This window comes from Jaculus jaculus, chromosome 2 (genome assembly GCF_020740685.1).
Source record: "Jaculus jaculus isolate mJacJac1 chromosome 2, mJacJac1.mat.Y.cur, whole genome shotgun sequence".
NCBI classification, from domain to species: Eukaryota; Metazoa; Chordata; class Mammalia; order Rodentia; family Dipodidae; genus Jaculus; species Jaculus jaculus.
Window position 1 is genome coordinate 24,713,071 of NC_059103.1, and position 17,525 is coordinate 24,730,595.

Genomic DNA, 17,525 nt, shown 5'->3' on the forward strand with positions numbered 1-17,525 from the left:
CAGTGAGTTGGCCAGGGAGGTCCCTGTTGCCTCCAAAACATTATAGGCTATTGCCAAGGCCCTTGGTTTCCCATGAGAAAGAAATGGTAAGACCTTATTGCTGAAGACTTCACATGCCTGAGTGGCAAAGTCACTGAGAAATTAAGCTGGTGCTGAGCCGTAAACCTTTTCCCTGTAGCCCAGGCAACTGAAAGCTGGAAAAAGCTGCACTGTATTCAGACTTATGGGAGACAGAAGTCATCAGCGGTGAAAACAGTGGACACTGGAAGTGTCAAGTTTGACCAGACAGGCCAAATGACTAACCGAGTGCAATCGTGGCATGTCTGCTCTGGGGGGAACCAACTGCTCTCTAATTGGACTGAAGGCCCACTCTATGGGAGGGAATACATGCCTGGTACTGAAAACCTAATCAAAAGCCTATGGCAGGGGAGATCATGAGCCTTAGGGGTATAAATCCTGCTATTGCATATATTACTTTCACCAAATTGCCCTGAAAACACTACACTTAATATTCATATTCCTATATTAATGCTACTCTCACTTCTTGTTAGAGAAGCTTCTCTTTTCAGATGGCAATGACCACTGGGATGACCCAAAAGGCACCATAGTGCTGAGAAGGGACGAAGGAGTGTCCAGCACTGAAACGTCTCACACCCACCAAGGCTCAGGGTCCATTGGGGAAGAGGTGGCAGAAAGAATGTAAGAGCCAGAAGAAGGGTACCAATCCTTACATACAACTGTCCACAAAGAAATTGGCCATGATATCCAAGACCTTGCAGTGCTTAACAATACCTACACAAGACCCTCATAATAGGAGAAAATGATGATGATATCAAATTAAAAGAAAGACCAGTGGAGAGAGGGTGGGAATCTGACAGAGAACAGAGTTATGAAGGGGAAAGTGGGGGAGGGGAGGAAAATACCATGGCTTATTGTCTGGAAGTATAGAAGTTGTCAATAAAAAAATAAGAAAGTTATTAATGTTACCTGATTCACTAAAAGAAAGTATTTTTAAGTTCAGCATTTTTCATACTATTACCATCCATCACCTTTTATCATCTCTTCTCTTGAGGATGATGCCATCAATTACATAATGTCTGTGTTTACTTTTAAAGATGATCAGATTATACCAACCTCCAAATATGCTACACTTTGGCAGAATTATTTTGAGTTGAATGTATTTAAGTTCCTGAAATCCCTTATCTGTATAAATGCAGTGTCTTCCAAAGAATTAAAAAAAAAACCCTCAATTATCATTAATTCCTTTATCCAGAGCAATTCTCCTGAGAGCAGTCCTTTCAGACATTGTCTCAGGATTATCCAATTTACTGCCTATCTTACTAAGAGCCCATTTATCTTCCCCAAAGTCACGTTATTTTACATAATAACCCCTTACTCCTCTCCCCCTCTCCAGTAATAATTTAGGTATAGAGATCCCAAATTCTTACCATCCCTTGCATAACACACCAGTGAGAAAAGAATTCTCTTCATCCTTAGAAAGTATATTTTCCAAGACTCCCAGTGAATATCCAACACTTGTGTGATGGTTAAGTTCTGTTGTCAACTTGATCTGATTACAAACCCAAAGACATTTCTCTTGGGTGGGTCTCTGAGGTTGCTTCCAGGAAGGATTGACGGAAGTAGGAAGTTCTTCCTCCAGAGTGAGACCTTCCCCCAAAGTGATTGTCTCTCTTGGTGGTGAGTTTCATGTAAGAAGCCCTGAGAGAAAAGAGGCCCTTCTTCCCACCTGGCTTCCAGTGGTGCTTGTTAGTGATGCCTTCACTTGTATGTGAATCTCTCCTGATCTGCTATAGTTCGTTGGCATTGAAACCAAGTCTCCTCAACCTTCCAGTGTGGACTGAAGACTAGTGGCTCTCTAGGAACACTTCAGGCCTTCAGTGCTGGAATGGGACTGCTGAGGCATGCAGCCACATGGACTGAACAGCTATAGAGTTCCTTTGCTTTCAAGCATGCAGACTTCTATTGTTGGACTGCCATGAGCTAATCCAAACAAATTCCCTTTTTAATACAATATATTCTAATGATTCTATTCCTCAACAAAACCCTGACTAATACACCTAAGGATAGTGTGAATCCAACATATGTTATGCTTTTTCCTTTATAGCCATCTACACCATGTCTTGATTTATAAACTATAATTTCAAATTGGGAGATGTGGGCTGGAGAGATGGCTTAGTAGTTAAGCACTTGCCTGTGAAGCCTGAGGACCATGGTTTGGGGCTCTATTCCCCAGGACCCACGTTAGCCAGATGCACAAGGGGGCGCACACATCTGGAATTCATTTGCAGTGGCTAAAGCCCCAGCACACCCATTCTTATTCTCTCTCTCTCTCTCTTTCTGTCTCTCTCTCCCTGTTTCGCTGTCTGTCACTCTCAAATAAATAAATAAAAATAAAGAAAAAATAATTGGGAGATGACTTAGTCTGTATACAGCATTTGCTACATATGCGTGCAAACTTGAGTCTGGGTCCCCAGTACCCTCATAAAAACCAGGCAGAGGGCTGGAGAGATGTCTTAGCGGTTAAGCACTTGCCTGTGAAGCCTAAGGACCCTGTTTCGAGGCTCGATTCCCCAGGACCCACATTAGCCAGATGCACAAGGGGGTGCACGCGTCTGGAGTTCGTTTGCAGTGGCTGGAGGCCCTGGCATGCCCATTCTCTCTCATTCTCTCTCTCTTTCCTTCTCTCTGTCTGTTGCTCTCAAATAAATAAATAAAAATAAACAAAAAATTAAAAAAAAAACAGGCAGAGCGGTTATGTTTGTAATCCCCATGCTGGGAGAGATAAGAATCCATGGAGCTCACTAGCTAGCTAGTCTAGCTGAATCTGAGAACTCTGTGCTCAGAGGCAGTCCCCTGCTCAAATAAATAAATAAATAAATAAATAAATAAATAAACAAACAAATAAACAAATGACTTGAAGCGTGCTTAAGTAAGGTAGTCAATGTCCTCCACACACATGCACACATGTGTGTATGTATCCAAACACACACAGATGTTTATACACAGATGAACATGCATAAAAACCTAGCAAACACATCAACATCCAAAAACAAAATAAATAAATTGGACATAGTAAGAGAGTCTTTGCAGAAATAATTATAAAATAAACATCATGTTATGTGAATTTGATCTTTCTCAAAGTAGCTTATTGGATGGTGCTCATCCTTATTGTGATGATGCCATAGATATAGAGTCTATGTGAGCCAGGTAAATTAGCATAGATATCGAGATGTACTGTACAGGCTTAGGAAGTCAGGCAGTTAGCATATACAACATGGATACACTGGAGAAAGGGTACTCACATCTTGGGGTCGGGGGGAAAAAGCTCAACAGAATGAGAGTTCATTGTGACATTTGGAGCCGCATGTGAGTTAAAATCGATAAACCATTTATAAACCGAGTTTATAGGGTACTGGCCAATGAATTGAAAAAGGATAGATGAAGAAGAAAATATTTCCTTTTACAGGTCTTTTTACTTAGCAAAATGATTTTGAGATGCATCCACATTCTGAGTCAACAATCTGTTTCTGTTTTGTATATGTACGTGTGTGGTGTGTGTGTCTGTGCACATGGGTATGCATGGTGATAAGTGTGTGAGCGTGTTCGTGTGTGTGTGTGTGTGTATGTGTGTGTGTGTGTGTGTGTGTGTGTGTGTGTGTAGAGACATTGTGTGTCTTCCTTGTTTGTCCATTTACTGAGACAGAATCTCATTTGAGACAAGGCTCATTGATTCTAGCTTCCTAGCTTGCCCCAGGAGTCCCCTCTCTTTTCTTCCTCAAGCTTAGGGATTACATGTTGCAGTCATGCCCATCTGCATTTACGTGTGTACTGGGAAGTAAATTCTGGTCCTCATGCTTGCATAGTAAGTGCTTTATCCCTGACTCATTTCTTTAGCCCAACCATCTGTTTCTTCCTATGGTGAATGACACTCCACTACATCCATACTCCAACATTTCATTAACTGTTCACGAGTCGATGGACATTTGACCATTACAATCAAACTTCCAAGAAGATTTGAATCAAATGCTTTGTGTAAGTCTATGTTTCCTTTACCCCCGGAAAGATGCCCAGTAGTGGAATTCCTGTGCCACGTAACATTAGCCCCCTGGGCAAGAAACTAAAACCAATTTCAAAAAGACCATACCACTGTTCTCTTGCCACACACAGCATTTCCAGATGCTCTGTGTCCTCATAGGCATTTGCCAATCTTCCGCCTTCGGACCATCCTCAGTGGACATTATGAGGTATGTCACCACAATTTTCATTTGCATTTTTGCAGTGACTAATGCTATTATCTAGTCATGAACTTCCTTTCTGTTTATTTATGTTCAGTGATTCATTCTTTTATTAAAATCAGCTTATCTGATGAAGTAAAAGTTCTTACGTATGCTTCATTTATTTTTAAAATGTTTTATATATTTGAGAGAAGAATGGATGTTCCAGGGCCTCTGGCCACTGCAGATGAACTCCCGCCACATGTGCCATCTTGTGCACCTGGCTTTAGGTGGGGACTGGGGAATTGAACCCAGGACCTTAGGTTTTGCAGACAAGTGCCTAAACTGCTGAATCCTCTCTCCAGCCCCCGCTTCATCTATTTTATCATGTTTTACAATCATATTCTCCCAGTGTGGCTTGAATTTTGGCCTTCTAAACAATATTCTGTGAAGAGCAAATATTTTAACAATAAAATTTGTCAAATTTTCTTTAATAACTTGCACTTTTTGATTTCCAAAAAGTCAAAAATAGGTACTATTTTTATTCTGTGTTATAAACTACATAGACATCTATATATAAAACTATAATCACACTTGAGTTAGATTTTGTGTTGATGTAAAATAATACTTGTGATTTATTGTTTCTAAAATTATGTCCAATTACTCCTCATCATTTGTTGACAAACCTAGTATTTCAGTATTGAGTTACTTCAAACTGTTGTCAAGAACAAATTGATCACACTTATGGGCTTTGCTATGTTTTTCTCATTATATATATCTATATCTATATAGTCTTTTTCAATACTATTAAATACTATGCTATCTTTACTATGTAGCATTACATTAAGACTTGAAGACAAACATTGTAAGTGCTCCAATTTTTATTTTCTCTTTAAAAATTGCTTCACATTTTGTTTATTTTATGAACATTTTATACCAATTGGCCAATTTTCTAAAATACTTTATGTGGTTTTATTAATATCACATTGAAACTATTGACTACTTTAAATATAATGAAATTTTAGTTATAGTGAGTTTTCTCATGTGTGAGAAGGGAGATTTCTTCATGATTTAATTTTTCTTAAATTTCTTTCAGACCTGTTTTAGTTTCCCATATATAGATGATGAGCCATGGGGCAAATATATTTTTACGTATTTCATAGATTTATTCTATTATAACTTATTTTCACTTTATATTTTAAATTACTGGCTGTTAGTAAAAATAAATACATCTATGCTCATGACTAACACCAGTCCATAGTTGTAATTTACTCTCATGTCTTTAGTTTTGGTAGTAGGATAATGTAAAATGAGATTGAAAGTATTATTTCATATTCAATTTTTTAATGTTTCTAGTAAATCAGGCAATATATTTCTGGCCAAACTTTTGAGTAGATATCATTACAAGACCTCTAAGGTTTTTAATTTTCTTTGTAAGGAGATTTGAAATAATAAATTCCAATTTTTAATGTATATTGAGATTTTCCTCATTTACCAATTCCTTCATGAGAGATAACAGTTTGTGTTTTTCAAAGATATTTTCCATTTGATTTGCTGTATTCATTTCTTTCTTCTTTATCCTCTGGTCACTCTTGCTAAATTTATCAGTTGTGTTGATTTTTAATGAGAACTGCCTCCTGGTCTTATAATGCACTTTACATCTACATCTACATTGAAAATAAAATTTGGCTCATGAGAGCCCCATTTCCAGTCAAGTCATGGAACTCATAATATGGCTGGCTTTCAGAGGATGGAACCCTTGTAGGGTCCCATCTTTTAGATAAGGATTTGGCCACACTGAACATCCCGTCATGCTGGGAGACTTTCTCAGCACTGAGCATGTGGCATCTGCTGAGGCAGGTACTGTGTAGCCTGCAGGACTCCTGAGCTGCTAGCATTGAAGACACCCGAGGACTCTACTTCAGCCTTAGTCTTGGATGAAGGGGTGCACCTGTGTGCTCCATGTCCAGCTCGTCCTTTGCTCTGAGTCCGTCCACACCACTGCACCAATTCACAACTCACTGCTTCTTTCTTCCTCCCCTATTCAAGAACTGAGGGTCTGAGAACATCCATTTCCCAAATCATTCCTGTACCTCTACCAAATTACAGCTTGACTCAAGCCCAAACATGAGGTTTCATTCTTGGTTTTCCATCTTACAAAGCTTCGGGTTCAAGCAAGAGATTTGGAATACTCCCCAGACCAGTCTCACCTGAACCATTCCATTGCCACACCAAGTTTGGACCACAGAAGTAGATAAAATGAGATGTGAGTCTCCTAGGTGTATCAGTCACTATGAATACACTATTTTCTCAACTGGAGATCAAGAAAAAAATGTGTTCATGGTCAACATTTTTAATGAAATGTAATATGAGAATATACATATTTTGAGGAAACTATTTTCTTCAATGTATATGGTAGGATGGCCATGCATGGAATAGAACTTTTATCATAGAATCAAATAGATTAAAATAGATTACTGTAGTATCTTTAAAAATACTGGTTAGAGGGGCTGGAAAGATGGCTCAGTAGTTAAGTGCACTTGTACAAGCTTGAGGGTCTGAGACCACCAGGGTTGAAATTTCCAGATCCCACATAAATGGCTGACCATGGCTCTGCCTGTCTGTAACCCCAGTCCCATTGTGAATGAGACACTGAGAATCTCAGAGCCCCAAGAGCTCTGGAATCATTCAGTAATGACTCCAGCTCGAAACTAGCCTGTGTAAAAGAATAATGGAGTGGGACACCCATTCTGCTCTGGCCACCAGAGGCAAATGGCATATGGCAACCATATCACAACATCACACACACACACACACACACATAACACATCACATCACATTACACATAACATTTATTAATTTAATTAGATACTGGGTATGAAAGTAAATGATGTATTTCTACTATCTGTTGAGTCAAAAGTAGAGCAATAATAAATTGGGAAGTGATATATTAACTTTAATGTATACATATATCAAAACATCACACTGAAGCCCATCAGTAGGCACAGTGACTATTTGTTGATAAAAATAATCAAGTTTTGAAAATGGATCAGAAACTCTGGCCTGTTGTTTTGTCTCCTGTGCACACTTCTGGTCTCCCAGTAGGAATTTTTATGTCATCTTCCCAGAGAGAAAGCACTGTGGACCCAGCCTCAGCTCTGTGGTCTCGGGCTAATGCTGCAAGTTACGGTCTGCATGCTGCCGATTCTGGCGCTCTCCTGTGTTCAAAACGCAGATGCATCTCACCCTGCATGTCATCTCCCTCTGTAGCCTTGCTCACCTGAGGCCAAAGCCTTGCCCTCCAGCCTAATTTAAATGGTAAAGGATATAGGGAATCTGGAGAGATGCATTTAAAAAAAAAAGAAGAACAACCAGAGCAACTTAAAGTATACTGTCACATGGGTGTGTAGTGCTGAGTATTGTTACGTATTTAGACACATGCCAACAATTCTCCTAGCCTTGATTTATTGAGCAAGTAGTTTGGTATTCATAAAAGTTAAATAAAGGTGCCGGGCGTGGTGGTGCACCCCTTTAATCCCAGCACTAGGAGGCAGAGGTAGGAGGATCACTGTGAGTTCAAGGTCATCCTGAGACTGCATAGTGAATTCCAGGTCAGCCTGAGCTAGAGCGAGATCCTACCTCAAAAAACAAAACAACAACAACAAAAGTTAAAAAAAGGATTTTAAAGTACTTTCCTCAAACGCATAGTGTTAAGCCATACAAATGTATATTTGTTCATTAGTTTTCTCATCCAAGAACAAGGCTGTTAGAAAAGATCTTCTGATTGGTATTCTCATTGTCTTTCTTGCATAATGCACATTCCTGGTGTAGTGTCTATAAATTAAAGCTTCATATTTTTAAAAATCTGGACAAACAGCTCTCTGAGCACAGTGTCTAAATTTTCATGATTTACATTTGTTGCATCTACAAGTACTGTAGGAAATTTTCAATTTATTTTTATTAGTTGTGGACATACTTAGTATGTAAACAACACATATTGGTACCATCCTGTCCCTCATCCCTGCTCCTTTTCCAAAGGCGCCCTCCTCCGTGGGGATGCACGTCATCCCCATGGGGATTGTGGGTTGTGCATTGTAGGAGCAGCAGTCAGTTATGGGGGGAGGAGGCAATGTCTTTGTGCATAATACACCAACTTGTGGCTCTAACTTTCTGACCCCTCTTCTGCAGAATTCCTTGAGCCATGTTGGGAGCATTTTAAGTCTACTTCAGTGATGGGCACTTAGGAGCCACTGGATCTCTGTTTAGGTAGGTGTCCAGTGTCCTTTAACTGCTGAGCCATCTCTTCAGCTCCCTGTCTAGCTTTTCATTTGATTACTACTTGCATAATGTACCGGATCATATCTTATTTTTAATATCTCTACTTCTCCTCCCACCACACCAATCTACATGCTTTCTGAGGTCAATAAATTGGCCAAACACTCACTCTCTGGCCCAATATAGAAACGTGGTAAAAATCTGTTTCTGCTTTTTCCCCATAGAGAACATCCTTTTTTATTTTTATTTTAATTTTTTTTTGAGAAAACTTAAAAAATGAACTTTGGTTTAGGAAGACACCTCAGTGCATTAGTCACTTGCTGTGGTGATCGTGAGTATATGAATTTGGAACCCAGTAACCACATAAAAAGTCAGGTATTGTGGCTCATGGCTAAGTCTTCCATAATTAACCCAGTGCTTCAGCTTCATATAATAAAGTTACTAAGACTTGTTAGTACATAATTTAGTAGTTCAAAAAGTCTATCAGCTCTCATCAGACCATATAGGCTTGTTTGAATGGCACCTGAATTATTGGGTTTGTATGTCAGTTGAAAATTCTGATAATTGTGACTTAAATGGGGTATCTTGGGTTTGTTTATCTGTCTCTGTAAAGAAACATGATGAACGTTAGCCAAAAATGACTGAGGGACACAGTCTCTTTCAGATCAGCATGTCTAAATCCAGGGCTGCATACATACATCTCCTACCAACCACAGATAGAATATTTGAAAAAATATATACCTGTACTAAACATACACAGACTTTTCTTTTCATTATCCCCTTACTAATAAACTAGTAAAACTATTACATAGTCTTTACACGATGTTAGGCATTATATATAATCTCGGGATGATTTTAAATACTTTGGAGGATTAGGTACATTTCATGTAGACAATCTATTGTATATAAGAGATGTGGACATGCAAGGATTATGGTGACTGAAGAGGTCTGAAAGATTTTGTAAACCATTGGAAGCCTCCACCTCAAAATTGAACCTTAAAAATTTAGCAACAAAAAGAAAGTAAAATTATTACTCGTTTTCTATTTTAAGTCTTTAAAAACCCAAATACTCTGAAACTTTTGGTGCAAAATGTACTTTAAAGGAAGCAATTAGCAATTAAAATGCTATGATGTTTTAAAAATGTAAATCCCTTGAGCTTTTGAATTAAAAATTCTCTCAGCTGTTTATCACAGTCAGGTATTTAAAGTATGCATATTAAATATATGCCATGAGTCACTTGTAACATTTTTATGATTTAGACATGGTTTCCATTATCACTCAAGACACAAATTGATACATTAAAACTAAGCTTTCATTTTATCACATAAAATCCCCCCAATGTAAACCATACCTGTGGACCTGCCAATACTCACTATTAACACATCCCAACATGCATGTCATGATGTAGGTAGTGTTGGCAGCTTACTCTATCCAGCTTTTTCTTAGCTAGCTGGGCCACATAATGGGGAAAAAAAAAAGAGTCTGTGTATGCATCCCATAACTGCACTGCTTTCATGGATAAGAACAAATAACTGATACAGGTGAACCAACCTGAATCTTTCCAGAAATCTAGTACGCCCTAGAAAGGGATTCGGTTAGCTATGTATGGTCATTAGAAAAGTGGGAATTATACTTTGTAGGGCACTGAACTGTACAAAAATTATGTCTGAAGTTAGGAATAGGAGGTAGAGTCACAGAAAAAAAAAAATGAAAGAGAAGCCATATGGGCCACAGAGACTGGTAACCAGAAAGCAGGGCTACCCACAGGACTGGGTGAATTCCTGGAGCATGCTTTTAGAAAAGTTTCTTCAGCAGACTTCCTTCATCAATACTAGCTCAAAGAAGCTTGTGCTCCTTCTAACAAAATCTCCTGAGAACCCCAAGCCTCCTCTGATTCAAGAGGCCAGGTAATGGCCAATTTAAAGACTAGTATCTGCTCTCCTTGATTTTGTTCTTCTGATCTTCAAAAAAATATTTTTATTTATTTCAGAAAGAGAGAGGGAGGGGAAAGGGAGAGAAGGAGAGAGAGAGAGAGAGAGAATGGATGTGTGAGGGCCTTTGGCAGCTGTAAATAAACTCCAGATGCATGTACCACCTTGTGCATCTGGCTTAAGTGGGTCCTGGTGAATAGAACTGAGGTCCTTTGGCTTTGCAGGCAAATGCCTTAACTGCTAAGCCATCTCTCCAGCCCTCTTCTTGATTTTAGATTGTATTTTGATGTTAATACATTATATGAACACACACTGAATAAAGCATATTAAATGCAAAGACCATTTCTACATTGTTAAGGTAATGGCCTATTAATTTTTTTATACTCTTAAGAGTATTAACTTCTTCAGGGTTAGGTCCAATGGAATGCACATTATAAGCACTGTTGAAAAAAGTGGGATGCTAAGACTTGCCTATGTTTTAATTGTTAACAAGATGATGGCAAGAAAAAAAATATAAATGTACAGTGTTTTATGGGGATTTGTTTTGAGCTTTACTACTCTACAAGAATTATTCAATTTGTGTCAGGATGTAATTGTTAATTGTAATTAAATAAAAATAAAAATTATTAGCTAGTCCATAAGGAAAAAATTGATACATACATACAATGTTGTCCCCTTAAAATGTCACTGGGAACATTTCCTGACAGCAATGGAATAATGCCTAAGTCCAACTGTCACTATTTTTTGGGAGTCATCATCATTTCCTTATTTCATACTTTCACAGCTAAGATGAACACATATCTTAGTGTAGTACTGTGCATGGTTACTCTCACAGTATATTTTAGCAGTGGTCATTTTTGTTCTCTATTAGCCCAACACTTTGCTTTGACAAATTTTCCTTAATAATCAGTGCTAGCAGAAACACCAACATTATTGCACAACACTTGAACACTATGAAGTACAACAGTGTGTTTGCCATTTTTCAGAATTCTTCAAGATAATAATGGACAACTAATCTTATCACTGTTTAGCATCTACTATGAAATTCCACTCACTTTCAAGTCAAGACTCTGAATGTTTTCTGAAACTTTCAATTGAATTTCCATTGTCAAAGCAATATATTGTAAAATTATGATGATACATTATTTTTTAAACTTTATTTATTTATTATTAGTTTTCTATTCTGCAAGTACAGGAAGTTTGGTACCATTATTAGGCTCATCCATGACCTACCCCCTCCCCACGGGCCCCTCCTTGTTGAGGTATATATGTTGTGCATTGTGGAGTTAACCCACAGTTATTGGTATGATAAATGTCTCTGTATATCATAACCCAACATGTTACATTATTTTTAATCATTTTTTAGGAATTCAAAAGATTAGCTACAAGTAAATTTGTCAACTAAAATGTGAGTCCTGCAAATATAGAACTTTCTATTAGTCTTTCTTACTGGTAAAGCTTCAACATCTGGAAAAGTGCTAAATACAACACATGCGTCCAATATATATTTATTAAATGAATAAAACAAATAACAGAATGCATCAGTACATGGTAAGTAAAAATTTAAGTCTATTACTATTATTATTACATTAAATTATTAAATAACCTTGCACATGTGCCAAATTAAGTTATCCTTCAGTCATTCACAATCAATACTTATTGGGTGCTTATCATTTTCAAGAACTGAAGCTAGGAGTAGATGACAAAATGATTAGATCATAGATGATTCTCTTTAGGAGTTCACAATAAAACTGTAAACTGATAATTTTATATCCTTTACCATGGCAAGATGACATATAGGACAGAAGTTGAATAAATTAAATTTTAAATAATCTTAGAGGGAACAATTGAGCTACAAGACACTGGAGAGAGTATGGTAAAGACTGACCTTAATCTTCTATAGTTTCTCTCTCTCTCTCCTCTAATTAGTTATCTTTTTCTTCCTTTGCTTAGTGGGCACTGTCCTGTAACTCCCAGTACCAGCATGTGGCTATCATCCACAATGAACTTATGATCAGAGAGACCTACAAGGTTTCCTAAAAGAAAGACAGATTTCTGTCAGAGTACTTGATGACCCACCAAAGGTTAGTGGTAAGACCCTACTGCTGAAGATACCTTATGTGGTTGACACATAAAATGGAATGGCATGGCTGGAAGCTGGAAGAGAGTCAGTCCCCAGACAGTCAGTGTGTCTAGTGCCAGAAGGTGCTACATGGGCGCCTGGGGGAAAATGACCAATATCTGTCCAAGTAACTCATGGTCTAACCTACTTAGCAGCAAATAACCTGTTGTGATGCTCACACAAGTGCAATAGTGGCACACAGCCATGGTGGGAAACCAGCTGCTCTTGATTCAGCTAACTGATACCCTCAGTGGTAAGGGACCCATAGCTGGAGCTGGGAAACAAGTCAGAACCATATCCAAACATAAGCCCACTCTCCATTATCAAGCTACCACCAATCGTGGGCTACAAGAGGGCCTATACTTATTAAATTCGCTATAAAAAAAGTAAGGGTTATCTCATTTCTCAGGAGCTAACTTTACTCTCTATTGGAGAATCTGCTTCTCTTTTCAGATAGACATAGGTCCTAAGAAAAGAGCCACCCCATCATACCTCAAAAGGGCCCCAGCTGAAACTAAGAACAATTGGTGAAACAAGCAAGGGTGTTGTTTTCTTGGTGAACCGTGTACCAGCACAAGGGTGAAGGAGATAGACACAGAGAAAAATCAACTCCTACCAAATCAGATATCCTGAGACCCAGAGGCCCCCAACACCTCATCACTGAAGCAGACCAAAAATGAACCCAACATGGCTCAGGGAAATTTTGCGGAAGAGGGTGTGGAAAGAATGTCAGAGCCACAGGTTGGGTCATGATATCCAGAGACATTTCTCCTCCCCATAACTGTGGGCTAACTCCAGAATGCATGACCCATATATATCAACAAGGAGGGGCTAGGGGGAGGGGGTAGGACATGGATAAGCCTATCAATAGTACAAAATTGACTGTATTTGCTGAGTAGAAAACTAATTAATAAAAATAAAAAATAAAAATAATAATCTTAGAGCTGCAAGATTGAGTTTTTCTTAATACAAAATTGAGAAGACTAATTTCATAGTTTATCATTCAAGTATACTACTTCCCATATGGTCAGTTATGCATCAAGCTACAGGCCACCTAAGCAGTGCTTGAGCCAGTTGTTAGATATAAATAGCCCAAAATTGATGATAGAGTTTCAAAAATATCCTACCTGCTAATGTATTAAAACCTCACTTGAAAAACAACACAGTCCCCATGCTTGACAGTTTGTACAGCACTAATAAAGTTAAAACAGTCATTAAACAAACACACTGCAGAGCAGTGACTGTGCTAATTACCTTTTATTGTTACAGATTGGGCCTGGACAATGGCTAGAAGGTGAGTGGAGGGTAGCACTGAGAGGTCTATAACGCTGTTTCAGAGAGAATGTAAAAAAGATGGAAGACATTTGTGCACGATTTTATTCTCCTGAGCTTTGTGGCCATCCCTAGTTTTCCCATGGTTGTATTTTTACAGTCAGATTTTGATGCACATAAGATCTCTTAGCAAGTCTATCAAGAATCACACTAAAAGTTTTGCTATTAATAGATACAATGGATTTATTTTACAAAATATGTAGGAGGAAAATTCCCTGTGCCACACTTTTCTTATAGTTATAGAAATAAATGAAATAAGAAATTACCTGTGAATGAATATTTTTTAAAGCCTCCAGTATAACTTGTGGTGCTATCCTGATTAGTGACATATTTTTTTTTATGACTTAGTAGATTTTATTGCACTGTAGGCTGAATCAGTAGGTTAGAGTTCTAAATAAGGTTGAAACTGAAAAGATCTGTTAATAAAAATCAAAGTGTAAAGCAATTCAAAGTGGGTATTGTGTAACAACCCAGAAAAAGATCAGGTTGGGAAGATTTTACAAGCAGCTGTGCTTAAATATGATTTAGTAGCAGTAGCATAAGATGAGATTTTAGCTTAATCTATATGTTGCATTAAATATCAATATTTCATGTTTTCAAAAGAAATATGTTTTGACATTTTAGTAAATTAATATTAGATTGAACACTATGGAATACTTTGTTTTAAGCTTTAGAAATGAAAGACTAACAAAAAGAGCCAGGCACAGCAGTGGTATACTCTTTTAATCCCAGCATTTGGGAGATGGAGGCAGGAAAATTAGGAGTTCAAGGCCAGACTCAGCTACATAGTTAATGTGAAGCCAGCTTGAGACCCTATCTCAAAAATAAAAAGACCACCAACATTAGCAATCACACTGGAGGTAGTTGAAATTGCTCAAATAATAATAGCGGCATTGGCTGTGGCTGACATGAATTGGGTATTACTGTGTTATGTACTGCACATGGATTATTTAACCTTCAGGATACTTAATATAAACATTCTCTTGTTCTCATTATAAAGATAAGGAGATTTAGAAAAGCTAGTTATCTTATACAATAAATGAATATGCTAAAAGTGACAGATGATAAAATTTTGAAATAACCATCTTCAGAAATATATTCATCAAATTTAAAAACCTGAAATCTACTCTTTGAAAATCAAGTAATATTTTACAACTATGGCTGGCTATGTAAAATTAAGGAAAATTTAACATTAACAGGGGAATTTTCTCATGAAAAATTTAAGTAGTCATAGAGAAAATTACATTAAAGTCAAGGTCACTGTAATTTCATATTATATCATCCTATTGAACATTTATTATGTTAGATACCTACTATTAGATACTATTTGTAAAGCATCTTATCCAATTTTCACTACTGTTCCATAGTCACGGCCCAAAGGTTGCAGAATCATGATTCAATGTAGAAACCTTGATTTATCCCCACAACCCTTGGCCTAGTCCACTGTTTGTTATCAGGGCAATTATATACATTCTACCTCCCAGTTTTGATTTATAAGGCCTTATTCACCAGGAAACATTTAGAACATAATTTCCCTGCCATCACCCAAAAAACATTTCAAAAGTTGTAGGGCACTGTGGATGCACATGCATGACAAATGATCACCCTTCTGCACAGCCATTCTGTTCTGACTTATTTGTCAGAGGTGCTGACTCAGGTCTTGGGTTTCATATGTTTGAGGGGCAGAATAACTTGATTGCTTGTGGACAGAGCCCTTTGGATGAACTCTATTTCTCAACATTTGTGTACCCAAAACATGTGATCCTAACACCAGCTTTCTTCTTTGATCTGATCTCAGGAAGCTATCGCAAGCCTGAAAGTGCAGAGCTATCTTTGGTCAACCTCATTTCATTCAGGTTATCCCTCATGGATCTATGCAGTCACGATTCCTGGTCTGTCATCTGGCTCATCAACTTCGCCATCTTGTCCTAGCCCTAAATCCGTTTGACAATGAACTCTGACTGGTGTATCTGGCAAGTTCCTACACTGGAACAGAATATATCAAAGATGTGGAAGAGTCATGCTGTAGCAAGCCCGTGAATACCAGCATGGCGTGAGAGGGAAGCTCAGCTAGAAGGAGTGTGCACATAGGCCATCACAATAGGGACCCTATCATCATAGCCAGTTTCCAAGAGTTAGCTTCCCCCATTTTACAGTTACTCATTTTATAGCAGCAAAAACAACAGATTTCCACAATTATAGGTCTCATTAGTCAGTATCACATTTTATAACAGAAGAATGTTTCTAGGAAAGTCCACTAACACTAAATGTTGACATGCCAAACTGTACATAACATATTTTCAAATAAGTAGGATGCACTTGGTTAATCATACATTTCCATCAAGGTATCGATACCTTTTAGTTTAATGTAACTTCCTCGTTCATAAGAAAGCAGCAATATTTTAGAACAGATCATGTACTTTCAAGCTCTTACCAGTATTATGGCGAAAGGTGTAGTCTACTTTGCAAGAACTCCATTAATCTGGAATTGTATTTGAGCCAATGGGATTTATGCTGGTTCTTTCAAGAGAGTGTTCCAGGAAAGGTCTAGCTAGTAGACAATTCAGAGGGCTCAAGAGTACCATTCAAAGTAACCTAAAACAGGGAAGGAAACCAAAAAAGGGGAAATCTGTTAATACAGCTTCATAGTCAGTTTCCAAGATTACTTATACTCACTTAACCAAATGAATAACATTCTTAGCATATTCTTTTATTGGTGTTGGTGTGTGTGTGTGTGTGTGTGTGTGTGTGTGTGTGTGTGTGTACCAGGGCTCTTGCTCTACAAAAGAATGTCAGATACTTGTGCCACTTTTTGTGCCTGGTTTATATGCACATCTGTTCAGAAACCTGAGGGATAAAATTGCTACAAGTCAAGTGCTTTATAGTGCTTTTCCTTCTTTCATTTCTTTGTTCCTTTATCTGTTCCTTCTTCCCCTCCCTCCCTTCCTTCCTTTTCTCTCTCTCTCTCTTTAATTTTTGCTTAAAACTTCTGAAGACAGAGAGAGGGCCATTTAGAGAGCTACTTTCTGAGCACATGATAAAAATATTCAGTTGGTACTTTTCAAAAACTGTCTTAATATATCCCCAGATGCAATGTCTTTATTTCTGCTTCACAAATAAGGGCCCTGGGAATTAGGGAATTTTAAAACTGCCCAAATCAGATGACAATAAAACAAAGGAGCTGGGACTGCAGCCATATCTGTCTGACTTTCAAGGTTCATTTATTTCTGTCTCCTTCCTTCCCTCTCCCTTCCTTCTTCCTTTGCTCTTTCCATCTTCCCTTTTTTTTTTTTTTTTGATGTGGAATTATTTTTATTTGGGAGAAATATAGTGAGCTTTTGAATCTGTTAGCTAATTTCAACAAAAATTGCTCCTTGCTATAAGACTGCATTACTTTTACAGATCAGCTAAGAACGTTATCAGGAGAAATGAAATAGTCAAAGTGAATTTTAAGTATGATTATCAGGTAATAAAAAGGCAATGCACATAAGAGAAATTAATAAAAGCAAAGAAAAAATCATTAGAAAACTCATAAACAGAAATCCAATAAATCAATATCCTGAGTTTTAGAAAGTTTTAACAAATTAACAAAAATATTCATGAAGTTCACCTGGAAAGAAGGAAGACAA

At 37.7% G+C, this 17,525-nt stretch overlaps 1 protein-coding gene across 1 annotated transcript in view; it reads right to left on the minus strand.

Moving 5' to 3' along the window:
- Dlgap1 (DLG associated protein 1) overlaps positions 1-17,525 on the minus strand; it is a 961,152-nt gene that overhangs the window by 813,861 nt on the left and 129,766 nt on the right. Inside the window, exon 2 of the mRNA XM_045142954.1 lies at positions 16,331-16,491. The gene's annotated coding sequence lies outside the window, so the exon portion shown is untranslated. The remainder of the gene's footprint in view (positions 1-16,330; positions 16,492-17,525) is intronic.